The sequence below is a fragment of the Bombina bombina genome, chromosome 5 (genome assembly GCF_027579735.1).
Source record: "Bombina bombina isolate aBomBom1 chromosome 5, aBomBom1.pri, whole genome shotgun sequence".
Classification (NCBI taxonomy): Eukaryota; Metazoa; Chordata; class Amphibia; order Anura; family Bombinatoridae; genus Bombina; species Bombina bombina.
The window spans coordinates 954,550,528-954,566,163 of NC_069503.1; positions in this window are offsets into that span (position 1 = coordinate 954,550,528).

Below are 15,636 nucleotides of genomic sequence, written 5' to 3' on the forward strand. Positions count from 1 at the left end.
CTGCTGGGCCTAATACAAATGTGGTGCGCAGCGGCATTTAGCAGCCTTCTAATTATTTAAAAGCAACGCCAAAGCCATATATGTCTGCTATTTCTGAACAAAGGGGATTCCAGAGAAGCATTTACAACCATTTGTGCCATAATTGCACAAGTTGTTTGTAAATAATTTCAGTGAGAAACCTAATATTTGTGAAAAAGTTTGTGAAAAAGTGAACATTTTTTTTTATTTGATCGCATTTTGCGGTGAAATGGTGGCATGAAATATACCAAAATGGGCCTAGATCAATACTTTGGGATGTCTTCTAAAAAAAAATATATACATGTCAAGGTATATTTCAGGGATTCCTGACAGATATCAGTGTTCTAATGTAACTCGCTAATTTTTTTTAAAAAAAAAATGGTTTGGAAATAGCAAAGTGCTACTTGTATTTATTGCCCTATAACTTACAAAAAAAGCAAAGAACATGTAAACATTAGGTATTTCTAAACTCAGGACAAAATTTAGAAACTATTTAGCATGGGTGTTTTTTGGAGGTTGTAGATGTGTAACAGATTTTGGGGGTCAAAGTTAGAAATAGTGTTTTTTTTTCCATTTTTTCATCATATTTTATAATTTTTTTAGGGTAAATTATAAGATATGATGAAAATAATTGTATCTTTAAAAAGTCCATTTAATGTTGAGAAAAATTGTATATAATATGTGTGGGTACTGTAAATGAGTAAGAGGAAAATTGCAGCTAAACACAAACACAGCAGAAATGTAAAAATAGACCTGGTCCTTAAGGGAAAGAAATTGAAAAATGGCCTTGTCCTTAAGGGGTTAAAATACAAAAAATCTAATCTGCTACATATTTCACATAAAATGAAGGTGCATATATGTTACGTACACAAGGAATAGATTTAAGATAACATTTCCCTGGTATAAATCAATTTTTACTCTTGATTTTCCCAGACTCAGTAATCAATATGCACTTTGCCACAGGTTAGGTCCATTCAGAGAATTAAATTATTTTAATTCTTGTGTCAACTGTGGGAAAGCCACTAGAAGGCACGTCAGGGGATTAAATTTAAGGTTATAAAAACAAACTTATAAATTGAAGTTGTTATGGTTGTCAGAGATCTAATTAGTTTTATGAGGAAGTGGATTGGATCTTAGATAAAGACAGATTTAGATTAACGTCTTTAGTCCTATTAGACACAGGTAATCAAGTGCACTAATGCATTTTGGCTCCTTAAAAATTCATGAGATCATGTTGGTATGAGCATTTATAAAAGACAAAAGTAAGGAAAAGTTTGTTGGAAGAGTAACCCTGAATACGGTAAACACAGTAAACACAGCGAGGCTGCTGCAAACAATTCTGAACCCAAATCTCATAGAGTTTGTGTGCACTCCGTATTAGTCTACGTACAATAGCCCAGAGGATCAATGTCCCGTAAGGTTTTCCTATCCTGACAGGACAAATAATGCTATAGTCCCACCGCTTATTATAGGTAGTGTCCCAAGAGGTTAGAAAGCAATAATGAGCTGTAAAATGTTCGGATCATATAGACACATACCTTCCGTTTACCAAGGGACCGCTGAGACATTCACCTGGAGCGGTCTGTAGGATGCCGCTCTCCTTCGTGTATCCAGTGTCTCTGTCCGTGTCAAGGTTTGTGTGCAGTGTCCCGAGCAACCTCCACTAACGGTACGGCAAGTAGCTCCTCCTCCTGTAGGCGTCCCTGACGATGTGCGTGCTTAGCGGTCAGGATCTAATGAATACCCGGCACCTGTGCTCACTTTAAAAGGAAGGCCACTAATAGCAAATATAGAAAGAAATAAGAGGAGCACTGGCAAGGATAAATTGCAGGTAAAAATGTATTTATTACAAGTCGCGCAAAAGCGCAGTATGAGTGAAAAAACCCGTTTGTATAACAACAAACAAACATGAACAGACACAGTGTGAGGGGGGGGGAAAGCAACCACCCCGGGGTTAGAAACTTAACAAAAATGATCTTACAAGCTGTAGACAAGCAGGTAGACGCGTTTCAGCAAATAGCCTTACTCATTACCTGATTAAAACATGTGTAAGGTGCTCTATAAAAGCTAACAGCCCGTCCTCCCATAGGATGGCAGGGACACACCCCCTCAAAGACAAACCAATGGGAAGATAATACATGAACAACAACTCCTGTATACAAATGCTGTTTGACAAGGAATGCACATGACAATAGATATATAAACATACAATAGTGTGTACATGCAACCTAATAATTAAACAAGAAGCAATACATAACTAACTAACAGCTACATTCTAAAGGAATGAATGTGATATCAATCCAAGATCAGCAAATTCTCGGGCAGCCCAGATTGGTCGTCAGTTTCCCACGCTCACTGAAACACAGTATAACATTCCATTAGTTAGTATGCAAAGTGAGGTTTAGAACATAAGACCAACACTACTTAGTCACAAAGGGGATACAAACAACACGTACATTAACATATTAGCACTATGATAAGTCCCAGCGCTCTCTGTTTTTAACCTCCAGAGTACCTACTACAGTTTAAGTGACACTATCCATGTTGTTTGTATCCCCTTTGTGACTAAGTAGTGTTGGTCTTATGTGAGCAGATTAGGGGTTAATAAAATTTATTATAGTGTTTGCGAGGCGGGAGTGCGGCGGTTTAGGGGTTAATACATTTATTATAGTGGCGGCGAGGTCTGGTCGGCAGATTAGGGGTTAATAAGTGTAGGTAAGGTAGCGGTGGGGGGGCAGATTAGGGGTTAATAAATATAATATAGGGGTCGGCGGTGTAAGGGGCAGCAGATTAGGGGTTCATATGTATAATGTAGGTTGCGGCGGTGTCCGGAGCGGCAGATTAGGGGTTAATAGTATAATGCAGGTGTCAGCGATAGCGGGGCGGCAGATTAGAGGTTAATAAGTGTAAGGTTAGGGGTGTTTAGACTCGGGGTTCATGTTAGGGTGTTAGGTGCAGACTTAGAGACTGTTTCTCCATAGGAAACAATGGGGCTGCGTTAGGAGCTGAACGCTGCTTTTTTGCAGTTGTTAGGTTTTTTTTCAGCCCAAAATGCCCCATTGTTTCCTATGGGGATATCGTGCACGAGCACGTTTTCCCAGCTTACCGCTACCATTAGCAACGCTGGTATTGAGGGTTGAAGTGGAGCTAAATTAGGCTCAAAGCACCCTTTTTTGAGCCTAACGCAGTCCCTCAGACAACTCTAAATACCAGCGTTGTTGGAAGGGTGCGTTGGGAAAAAAGCAGCGTTTGCTACGCGGGTTTTTACCGACAAAACTCTAAATCTAGCGGAGTGTGTTTCATGTCCCTTTAATTCCGTGTAGTAAAAAAGTTTGCTGTTTGCTATTATTATTTTGCCATTATTATTTATTTTACCCCATTTTCCTATCATTTTAGTCTGGACATTCTGAAAAAGTCTAAAAAAATGTAAAACTATGTGAACTGAAAGAGCATGTGTCAGGCCTTACTTGGAATGGCTCTTCCAAATTAGATAAATAATAATGAGTGGAGATTGACTATTAAAAACAACTGAAGCAAACTGTTCATGCAGTATAAACATTTTCAGACTCTTTTATGTTAATTTCTTGGAACACTTCAAACTATTTGAATTACAAGGTGTTTACTATATTGTCAAGAAGTCAATGTGATATTAGCCATCACACTAAAAAATGGTATAGCAACTTAACAGAGAGGGGTTGTCCTCTACAGCGAATCCCAGAGAGTAAAAATCAAATGGCTAGATTACGAGTTTTGCGTTATGAGCGGCTCGGTGCTAACTTGCAAGTTATTGTCACCGCTCACCTCCCTATAGCGCTGCTATTACAGGTTTGCAAAAACCCGGCGTTAGCAGGCAATATGTGAGCGTTGAGCAAAATTGAGCTCCATAGTCCATACTGCACTCAAATACCAGCGCTGCTTTGAGCTGGTTTTCCCCATAGACATCAATGGGGAGAGCCGGCTAAAAAAAAGCCTAACACCTGCAATAAAGCAACGTAAAGCAGCCCCATTGATTCCTATGGGGAAAGAAAAGTTATGTTTAAACCTAACACCCTAATATAAACCCCGAGTCTAAACACCCCTAATCCGCCGCCCCCAACATCGCCAACACCTACATTACACTTCTTAACCCCTAATCCGCCGCCCCGACATCGCCAACACCTACATTACACTTATTAACCCCTAATCTGCTGCCCCGACATCGCAGCCACCTAAATTATACTTATTAACCCCTAATCTGCCGTCCCGACATCGCCGCCACCTACCTACACATATTAACCTCTAATCTGCTGTCCCTAACATCGTTGCCACCTAACTACATTTATTAACCCCTAATCTGCCACCCTCAACGTCAACGTCACTATACTAAAGTTATTAACCCGTAACCCTAAGTCGAACCCTAACACCCACTAACTTTAAGATAATTAAAATAAATCTAAATAAAAATTACAATTAATACTTAAATAATTCCTATTTAAAACGAAATACTTACCTATAAAATAAACCCTAAGATAGCTACGATATAACTAATAGCTATCTTAGGTTTTATTTTAATTTCACAGGCAAGTTTGTATTTATTTTAACTAGGTAGAATAGTTAGTAAATAGTTATTAACTATTTACTAGCTACCTAGTTAAAATAAATACAAAGTTACTTGTAAAATAAAAATAAAACCTAATCTAAGTTACACTAACACCTAACCTTACACTACAATTAAATAAATTACATTAATTAAATACAATTAACTAAATTACAAAAAAAACAAACACTAAATTACATGAAATAAAAAAGAAATGATCAAATATTTAAACTAATTACACCTAATATAATGGCCCTATCAAAATAAAAAAGCCCCCCCAAAATAAAAAAAACACCTAGACTAAACTAAACTACCAATAGCCCTTAAAAGGGCCTTTTGCGGGGCATTGACTCAAAGAAATCAGCTCTTTTACCTGTAAAAAAAAATACAAACAACCCCTCAACAGTAAAACCCACCACCCATACAACCAAACCCCCCAAATAAAATCCTATCTAAAAAACCTAAGCTCCCCATTGCCCTGAAAAGGTCATTTGGATGGGCATTGCCCTTAAAAGGGCATTTAGCTCTTTTTCAGCCCAAACCCTAAGCTAAAAATAAAACCCACCCAATAAACACTTAAAAAACCTAACACTAACCCCCGAAGATCCACTTACAGTTTTTGAAGACTGGACATCCATCCTCAACATAGCGGCAGAAGTCCTCAGCGAAGCCGGCAGAAGTCTTCATCCAAGCGGGCTGAAGTGTTTATCCAAGCCGGCAGAAGTCTTCATACAGATAGCATCTTCTATCTTCATCCATCCGGCGTGGAGCGGCTCCATCTTCAAGACATCCGGCACGGAGCATCCTCTTCTGACGACGGCTAACGAAGAATGAAGGTTCCTTCTATCAGCCAATTGGAATTAAAGGTGAAAAATCCTATTGACTGATGCAATCAGCCAATAGGATTTGAGCTTCAATCCTATTGGCTGATCCAATCAGCCAATAGGATTGAGCTCGCATTCTATTGGCTGTTCACCTTTAATTCTGATTGGCTGATAGAATTCTTGGATGACGTCCCAAGATGACGTCCCTTAAAGGAACCTTCATTCTTCGTTAGCCGTCGTCAGAAGAGGATGCTCCGCGCCGGATGTCTTAAAAATGGAGCCGCTGCGCGCCGGATGGATGAAGATAGAAGATGCCGCCTGGATGAAGACTTCTGCTGACTTGGATGAAGACTTCGGCCCGCTTGGATGAAGACTTCTGCCGGCTTCGCTGAGGACTTCTGCTGCTTCGTTGAGGATGGATGTCCAGTCTTCAAAAACTGTAAGTGGATCTTCGGGGGTTAGTGTTAGTTTTTTTTTAAGGGTTTATTGGGTTGATTTTATTTTTAGCTTGGGGTTTGGGCTGAAAAAGAGCTTAAAGGGACAGTATACTGTAAAATGATTTTCCCTTAATGTGTTTACAATTACTTCTTTTACCAACTGCAGAGTAAAAAATGTATGAAAATTAGCTTTTAAGGCTTATTTGTGTATATTAAAGCTCTGATTTTGTGTTTTGAAGCCACAACCTAATAAAATGGGTTGAGCTTGTAGGTATAATCAGATCTCATTACTGTATCACATTGTGCACATATACCTGCTTCTTTATCTTATATCTGTCCTTAAAACAATCACCAATACTTTGAGAGAACAATGGAAAATCAGCATTTTATTACCTTATCTCTGCTATATCCCACTGGAAGTGTAATTTCTTCTTCTGGCTGCGTTTACAAAGCTTATCTATAGCTGGTACGCGCGGCCACAAACTTTCAGAATAGGTGGGGATACCACATGCTAAATCAACAATTTCAAATGCCAATATAAGGGTAAAGAAGCTACTTGTAAACAATTTAATACACTCCAGCAGGTAAAGTGGATCATTGGGAACAAATTAAAGGGGAGAAAATTTTTGAGTAAACTGTCCCTTTAATGCCCTTTTAAGGGCAATGCCCATCCAAATGCACTTTTCAGGACAATGGGGAGCTTAGGTTTTTTTAGATAGGATTTTATTATGGGGGTTTGGTTGTGTGGTGGTGAATTTTAGTGTTGGGGGGTTGTTTGTATTTTTTTTACAAGTTAAAGAGCTGATTTCATTGGGGCAATTCCCTGCAAAAGGCCCTTTATAGGGTTATTGGTAGTTTAGTTTTACGCTTGGGTTTTTTTTTATTTTGGAGGGGCTTTTTTATTTTGATAGGGCTATTAGATTAGGTGTAATTAGTTTAAATATTTGATAATTTCTTTTTTATTTTGTGTAATTTAGTGGGGGTTTTTTGCAATATTGTTAATTGTATTTAATTAATGTAATTTATTTAATTGTAGTGTAAGGTTAGGTGTTAGTGTAACTCAGGTTAGGTTTTATTTTATAGGTAAATTTGTATTTATTTTTGCTAGGTAGCTAGTAAATAGTTAATAACTATTTACTAACTAGTCTACCTAGTTAAAATAAATACAAACTTGCCAGTGAAATACAAATAAAACCTAAGATATATACAATGTAACTATTAGTTATATTGTAGCTAGCTTAGGGTTTATTTTATAGGTAAGTATTTAGTTTTAAATTGGATTTATTTAGTTAATGATAGTAATTTTTATTTAGATTTATTCTAATTACATTAAAGTTAGGGGGTGTTAGGCTTACACTTAGGGTTAGGTTTAGGGGTTTATAACTTTAGTACAGTGGCGGCAATTTTGTGGGCAGCAGATTAGGGGTTAATAACAGTAATGTAGGTTGCGGCGATGTTAGGGACAGCAGATTAGGGGTTAATAATATTTAACTAGTGTTTGCGATGCGGGAGTACGGCGGTTTAGGGGTTAATATGTTTATTATAGTGGCGGCGATGTCAGGAGCGGCAGATTAGGGGTTAATAATTTTATTTTAGTGTTTGCGATGCGGGAGGGCCTCGGTTTAGGGGTTAATAGGTAGTTTATGGGTGTTAGTGTACTTTGTAACACTTTAGTTATGAGTTTTATGTTACAGCTTTGTAGCGCAAAACCCATAACTACTGACTTTCAGTTTACGGTATAGATCTTGACGGTATACGCTGTACCGCTCACTTTTTGGCCGAACAGGCAAACTCATAATACCAGCACTGTGGAAGTTCCATTGAAAAAGGACTTTTTGAAAGCTTCGTTAGTTACGTTGCGTTACGGCCAAAAAAGTGTGCTGTACACCTATACCTGCAAAACTCGTAATACCAGCGGTAGTGAAAAAGAACCATAACGCTGCTTTTTCACCCATAATGCAACACTCGTAATCTAGCCGAAAGTAAACTAAAGTTAAGTGCGCATAAAACTAGCAACCTTTTCATATATGAGTTAATTTATTTGCATATCCTTAATGTTTAGATAGGTTGATCTATTTGGTTTGTGGAGATATAGCGCCAGGAGAAATTGCGCCTTTAAGCTCTGACTAAAGACTATCTAGCTAGCTTGGGGGAGTGATTAATTGGAAATGTAAGTGCAGAGCGCCTCAATTAGGGCTAGGCCAATGGGGACCTCTATGGAAGTAATGGATGCCTCTAGATGGTGTTCTTAGTTGTGAACTGAACCTGAGATCCCAGTCGAAATCAAAAGTGTATGTGTTTATATTGGTTAAAGACATAGGGCAATATAGAATAAAATAAACAAATACACATAATTTAGAAATGCATAATAAAAATTGTGGATCCACAATGTACAAATGTATGAAATTAAAACAATATGTTTAAGGCAGTCTGTCTGTTGTAATGCCTAATAGTTAGGCCGTTGATATGGTATGAGTGGGTCATGCAGGGCTAGGATCTCTTTTGGATAATATAGTGAGGAATGACCCTCAATATGTTCTACATCGTGTTGTGGTATCTGTATCGATGTGTCTGGTTGTGGTGTGAACCACAGATGATTGCACAGTAGTGGGGTGTTGTGATATCTGTGTCAATGTGAGTGTGGTCATGGTGCAGTGGTAATTAGTTAACAGTAAGTAGCACAAAAAATATATATAATATAAATACATAATAATTTGAGAATGAATCAATGAACTACCCTCAATGGGGTTTAGCGGATGATGATGTCCCTTAGCAATGTACTAGAGAGGGGTTTAGCAAATACTTGAACAATAAGTGATCAAAAAATTGAAATGCAGAATAAATTTGAAATAAATTTGCAACTTGGAGTAATTTAGTGCAATTGCTGGAAAAATGTGATAAAAATGAGAAAAAAAAAATAATTTAAAAAATTAAAAATTGAAAAATTGAAAAAATTGAAAAAATTGAAAAATGAAGATAGTGAAAAAAGAAAAAATTGTGCGCAAAAAGATTGTAATCCAATAATTGGTTATAGAAGGTGTTGTATTGCTAGGTACAGTTAAATAAAGTTAACCTTATGTCTTGATGGTGAGAATCCTAGTCAAGTCCTGGGCCTCGATCCGATATAAATCGTCACCCGCAAAAGCCAGCGACGCCAAATTTTGCGCTGGTTTGGTATCACATATAAGGCGTAACATAGAAGTTACGCTCGTATATTTCTGCCTTCGGCCGTAGTTTTTTGGCCCATAGACAGGTATACCAAACCAGCGCAGTTTGGTATCCAATATACAGCATAAGGACTTACGTGGCGAAAATGGAGAAATCTTACTCCATTTTCACCTCGCCACAAATTGCAGGCATAGTAAGCCTTGCGCTGTGTATTGGAGTCCCGTAACTCTCTAAACTGCTTGCAAAATAAAACCTAACACCTAACGCATGCGCAATGTCTATCTACCTGTCAACCGCGAACTGCAAAATAAAACCTAACACCTAACGCATGTGCAATGTCTATCTACCTGTCAACCGCGATCCCCCGCCGCAATCCCTAATAAAGTGTTTAATCCCCAAACCACCGCTCCCGGACCCCGCCGCCACCTACATTAAATGTCTACCCCCTAATGTGATCCCCCTACACCGCCGCCACCTACATTAAAATTATTCACCCCTAATGTAATCCCCCTACACCGCCGCCATCTATATTAAATTATTACCCCCAATGTGAGCCCCCTACCCCACCGCCACCTATTTTAACTATATTACCCCCAATCTAATCCCCCTACACCGCCGCCACCTATATTAAATGTATTAACCCCTAATCTAACCCCCCTACACCGCCGCCACCTATAATAAATGTATTACCCCCTAAAATACTAAAATGTCCCTACCCTAAACTAAATTAAAAATAGCCCTGAAAAGGGCTTTTTGCGTGACATTGCCCCAAAGTAACCAGCTCTATTACCAGCCCTTAAAAGGGCCTTTTGTTGGACATTGCCCCAAAGTAACCAGCTCTTTTACCAGCCCTTTAAAGGGCTTTTTGCGGGGCATTGTCACAAAGTAATCAGCTCTTTTGCCTGTAATCTAATCCCCCTACACCGCCGCCACCTATAATAAATGTATTACCCCCTAATCTAATCCCCCTACACCGCAGCCACCTAAATTAAATATATTAACCCCTAATCTAATCCCCCTACACCGCCACCACCTATATTAAATATATTAACCCCCTAATCTGATCTCCCTACACCGCCGCCACCTATATTAAAATTATTAATCCCTAATCTAATACCCCTATACCGCCGCCACCTATATTAAATTTATTAACCCCTAAAATACTAAAATTTCCCTACCACTAAACCTAAGTCTAACCCTACAAATAGCCCTGAAAAGGGCCTTTTGCGTGACATTGCCCCAAAGTAACCAGCTCTATTACCAGCCCTTAAAAGGGCCTTTTACGGGGCATTGCCCCAAAGTAACCAGCTCTATTACCAGCCCTTAAAAGGGCTTTTTGCGGGGCATTGTCACAAAGTAATCAGCTCTTTTGCCTGTAATCTAATCCCCCTACACCGCTGCCACCTATAATAAATGTATTACCCCCTAATCTAATCCCCCTACACCTCCGCCACCTATATTAACTATATTAACCCTAATTATATTAGGGTTAATATAGTTAATATAATTATTATATTATATATATTAACTATATTAACCCTAACTAACTCTAACACCCCTAACTTAATTATTATTAAAATAAATCTAAATAATATTAATAATATTAACTAAATTATTCCTATTTAAAACTAAATACTTACCTATAAAATAAACCCTAAGATAGCTACAATATAATTAATAATTACATTGTAGCTATTTTAGGGTTTATATTTATTTTACAGGTAACTTGGTATTTATTTTAACTAGGTACAATAGCTATTAAATAGTTAATAACTATTTAATAGCTACCTAGTTAAAATAATTACCAATTTACCTGTAAAATAAATCCTAACCTAAGTAACAAATACACCTACACTATCAATAAATTAATTAAATAAACTACAAATATCTAAACTAAAATACAATTCAATACACTAAACTAAATTACAAAAACAAACACTAAATTACAAAAAATAAAAAAAGATTACAAGATTACAAGATGGAGCGTGGAGGATCCTCTTCATACGATCGCCGCCGTACTCTGAATAGGAATTCAAGGTACGCGATTAAAAATGGTGTCCCTTGAATTCCTATTGGCAGATTTGAGCCTTCAAATTCAAATCAGCCAATCGGATGCGAGCTACTTTAATTCTATTGGCTGATTTGAATTTTTATTTTACAGGTAAATTGGTAATTATTTTAACTAGGTAGCTATTAAATAGTTATTAACTATTTAATAGCTATTGTACCTAGTTAAAATAAATACCAAGTTACCTGTAAAATAAATATAAACCCTAAAATAGCTACAATGTAATTATTAATTATATTGTAGCTATCATACGGCTAGATTTAGAGTTTTGTCGGTAACGACCCGCGTAGCTAACGCTGGCTTTATTCTGGCCGCACCTTTAAAATAACTCTGGTATTGAGAGTCCACAGAATGGCTGCGTTAGGCTCCAAAAAAGGAGCGTACAGCATATTTAACGCCACTATAACGCTCGATACCAGAGTTGCTTACGGAAGCGGCCAGCTTCAAAAACGTGCTCGTGCACGATTCCCCCATAGGAAACAATGGGGCTGTTTGAGCTGAAAAAACCTAACACCTGCAAAAAAGCCGCGTTCAGCTCCTAACGCAGCCCCATTGTTTGCTATGGGGAAACACTTCCTACGTCTGCACCTAACACTCTAACATGTACCCCGAGTCTAAACACCCCTAACCTTATACTTATTAACCCCTATTCTGCCGCCCCCGCTATCGCTGACCCCTGTATATTATTTTTAACCCCTAATCTGCCGCTCCGTAAACCGCCGCTACTTAAATTATCCCTATGTACCCCTAATCTGCTGCCCCTAACACCGCCGACCCCTATATTATATCTATTAACCCCTAATCTGCCCCCCACAACATCGCCTCCACCTGCCTACACTTATTAACCCCTAATCTGCCGAGCGGACCGCACCGCTATTATTATAAAGTTATTAACCCCTAATCCGCCTCACTAACCCTATAATAAATAGTATTAACCCCTAATCTGCCCTCCCTAACATCGCCGACACCTAACTTTAATTATTAACCCCTAATCTGCCAACTGGAGTTCACCGCTATTCTAATAAATGTATTAACCCCTAAAGCTAAGTCTAACCCTAACACTAACACCCCCCTAAATTAAATATAATTTTAATCTAACGAAATTAATTAACTCTTCTTAAATAAATTATTCCTATTTAAAGCTAAATACTTACCTGTAAAATAAATCCTAATATAGCTACAATATAAATTATAATTATATTATAGCTATTTTAGGATTAATATTTATTTTACAGGTAACTTTGTATTTATTTTAACCAGGTACAATAGCTATTAAATAGTTAAGAACTATTTAATAGCTAAAATAGTTAAAATAATTACAAATTTACCTGTAAAATAAATCCTAACCTAAGTTACAATTAAACCTAACACTACACTATCAATAAATAAATTAAATAAAATACCTATAATTATCTACAATTAAACCTAACACTACACTATCAATAAATAAATTAAATACAATTCCTACAAATAAATACAATGAAATAAACTAACTAAAGTACAAAAAATAAAAAAGCACTAAGTTACAAAAAATAAAAAAATATTTACAAACATTAGAAAAATATTACAACAATTTTAAACTAATTACACCTACTCTAAGCCCCCTAATAAAATAACAAAGCCCCCCAAAATAAAAAAATGCCCTACCCTATTCTAAATTACAAAAGTTCAAAGCTCTTTTACCTTACCAGCCCTGAACAGGGCCCTTTGCGGGGCATGCCCCAAGAAGTTCAGCTCTTTTGCCTGTAAAAAAAAACTTACAATACCCCCCCCCAACATTACAACCCACCACCCACATACCCCTAATCTAACCCAAACCCCCCTTAAATAAACCTAACACTAAGCCCCTGAAGATCTTCTTACCTTATCTTCACCATACCAGGTTCACCGATCGATCCAGAAGAGCTCCTCCGATGTCCTGATCCAAGCCCAAGCGGGGGGCTGAAGAGGTCCATGATCCGGCTGAAGTCATCATCCAAGCGGGAGCTGAAGAGGTCCATGATCCGGCTAAGTCTTCATCCAAGCGGGAGCTGAAGAGGTCCATGATCCGGATGAAGTCTTCTATCAACGGCATCTTCAATCTTCTTTCTTCGGGAGCCATCATCTTCCATCCGACGCGGAACATCCTCTTCTCCCGACACCTACTCGCCTAATGACGGTTCCTTTAAATGACGTCATTGGATCAGCCAATCGGATTGAACTTGATTCTGATTGGCTGATTCCATCAGCCAATCAGAATATTCCTACCTTAATTCCGATTGGCTGATAGAATCCTATCAGCCAATCGGATTTCGAGGGACGCCATCTTGGATGACGTCCCTTAAAGGAACGTCATTCGTCGGGAAGTCGTCGTCGGAAGAAGATGGGTCCGCGGTGGAGGTCTTCAAGATGGAGCCGGTCCTCATCGGATGAAGATAGAAGATGCCGCTTGGAAGATGATGGTTGCCGGTCCGGATCTACTCTTCTTCCCGGATAGGATGAAGACTTTGGAGCCTCTTCTGGACTTCTTCAGCCGTCGGATGATGGATGTCTAGCCCCCGCTTGGGCTTAGATGAAGATTTTGGAGCCAGGACCGATCGGTGATACCCGGTGAGGTGAAGATAAGGTAGGAAGATCTTCAGTGGCTTAATGTTAAGTTTATTTAAGGGGGGTTTGGGTTAGATTAGGGGTATGTGGGTGGTGGGTTGTAATGTTGAGGGGGGGTAGTGTATGTTTTTTTTTACAGGCAAAAGAGCTGAATTCTTTGGGGCATGCCCCGCAAAGGGCCCTGTTCAGGGCTGGTAAGGTAAAAGAGCTTTGAACTTTTGTAATTTAGAATAGGGTAGGGCATTTTTTATTTTGGGGGGCTTTGTTATTTTATTAGGGGGCTTAGAGTAGGTGTAATTAGTTTAAAATTGTTGTAATATTTTTCTTATGTTTGTAAATATTTTTTTATTTTTTGTAACTTAGTTCTTTTTTATTTTTTGTACTTTAGTTAGTTTATTTCATTGTAGTTATTTGTAGGTATTGTATTTAATTAATTTATTGACAGTGTAGTGTTAGGTTTAATTGTAGGTAATTGTAGGTATTGTATTTAATTAATTTATTGATAGTGTAGTGTTAGGTTTAATTGTAGGATTAGGATTTATTTTACAGGTAATTTTGTAATTATTTTAACTATTTTAGCTATTAAATAGTTCTTAACTATTTAATAGCTATTGTACCTGGTTAAAATAAATACAAAGTTACCTGTAAAATAAATATTAATCCTAAAATAGCTATAATATAATTATAATTTATATTGTAGCTATATTAGGATTTATTTTACAGGTAAGTATTTAGCTTTAAATAGGAATAATTTATTTAATAAGAGTTAATTAATTTCGTTAGATTTAAATTATATTTAATTTAGGGGGTGTTAGTGTTAGGGTTAGACTTAGCTTTAGGGGTTAATACATTTATTAGAATAGCGGCGAGATTCGGTCGGCAGATTAGGGGTTAATAATTGAAGTTAGGTGTCGGCGATGTTAGGGAGGGCAGATTAGGGGTTAATAAATATAATATAGGGGTCGGCGATGTTAGGGCAGCAGATTAGGGGTACATAGCTATAATGTAGCTGGTGGCGCCGTGCGGACGGCAGATTAGGGGTTAATTATTGTAGGTAGCTGGCGGCGACGTTGTGGGGGGCAGATTAGGGGTTAATAAATATAATATAGGGGTCGGCGGTGTTAGGGGCAGCAGATTAGGGGTACATAAGGATAACGTAGGTGGCGGTCGGCAGATTAGGGGTTAAAAAAAATGAATTGAGTGTCAGCGATGTGGGGGGACCTCGGTTTAGGGGTACATAGGTAGTTTATGGGTGTTAGTGTACTTTAGGGCACAGTAGTTAAGAGCTTTATGAACCGGCGTTAGCCCAGAAAGCTATTAACTACTGACTTTTTTCTGCGGCTGGAGTTTTGTCGTTAGATTTCTAACGCTCACTTCAGCCACGACTCTAAATACCAGAGTTAGAAAGATCCCATTGAAAAGATAGGATACGCAATTGACGTAAGGGGATCTGCGGTATGGAAAAGTCGCGGCTGAAAAGTGAGCGTTAGACCCTTTTTTGAATGACTCCAAATACCGGCGGTAGCCTAAAACCAGCGTTAGGAGCCTCTAACGCTGGTTTTCACGGTTACCGCCAAACTCCAAATCTAGGCCTTAGGGTTTATTTTATAGGTAAGTATTTAGTTTTAAATAGGAATAATTTAGTTAATATTATTAATATTATTTAGATTTATTTTAATAATAATTAAGTTAGGGGTTTTAGAGTTAGATAGGGTTAATATAGTTAATATGTATAATATAATAATTATATTAACTATATTAACCCTAATATAATTAGGGTTAATATAGTTAATATAGGTGGCGGCGGTGTAGGGGGATTAGATTAGGGGTTAATATATTTAATATAGGTGGCTGCGGTGTAGGGGGATTAGATTAGGGGGTAATACATTTATTATAGGTGGCAGCGGTGAAGGGGGATTAGATTACAGGCAAAAGAGCTGATTACTTTGTGACAATGCC